Below are 862 nucleotides of genomic sequence, written 5' to 3'. Positions count from 1 at the left end.
ACCTCCATCTCCTACCGACCAACCTCATCCCGCCCCCTTGACCTGTCCGTCCTCCCCGGACTGACCTATCCCCTTCCTAACTCCCTACCTACACTCACCTTTACTGGCTCCATCCCCGTCTCTTCGACCTGTTTGTTTCCTCTCCACCTATCCTCTCCTCAATCCCTCTTCTATCCGCCTCCCACTCTCTCCCTATTTATTTCAAAATCCCCTTCCCCTCCCCCTTTTCTGATGAAGGGTCTAGGCCCGAAACATCAGCCTCTCTGCTCCTATGATGCTGCTTGGCCTGCTGTGTTCATCCAGCCCTGCACCTTGTTGTCCCTTAAATTTTTGCCCACTCATCTTGAACCTGTGTTCCTTTGTAACTGAAACTTTAACCCTGGGAAAAAGCCTCTGGCTATCCACCTTATCTATGCCTCTCATAATTTTGTAAACCTCTATCAGGTCTCCTCTCAGCTGCCGTCTTTGCAGTGAAAACAATCCTAGTCTTTTTAGCCTTTCCTCATAGACAATGCCCTGGAGACCAGGCAACATCCTGGTGAATCTTCTCTGCACTCTCTCCAAAGCTTCCACGTCCTTCTGGTAATGTGGCAACCAAATCTGCACACAATACTCCTCCTTCTAAACTCTATCGAGTACAGACTCACAGTCCTTAACCACACCTCATATGACAAGCCCTTCCTCCCCGGGATCATTCTGGCCGAGAGGTAGGGACATTACCACTACACTACAAGAATGTCTATGAGATGGACAGTATTCTGTCACACCTGGACTTCTTCCTTATAGATGATGGACAGGTTTTCAGGAGTCAGAAGGTGAGTTATTTGATGCAGAATCTCAGCCTTTAATGTGCTCTTATAGC

This window comes from Rhincodon typus, chromosome 22 (assembly GCF_021869965.1).
Source record: "Rhincodon typus isolate 14 chromosome 22, sRhiTyp1.1, whole genome shotgun sequence".
Lineage (NCBI taxonomy): Eukaryota > Metazoa > Chordata > Chondrichthyes > Orectolobiformes > Rhincodontidae > Rhincodon > Rhincodon typus.
This window is presented reverse-complemented; position numbering follows the sequence as displayed.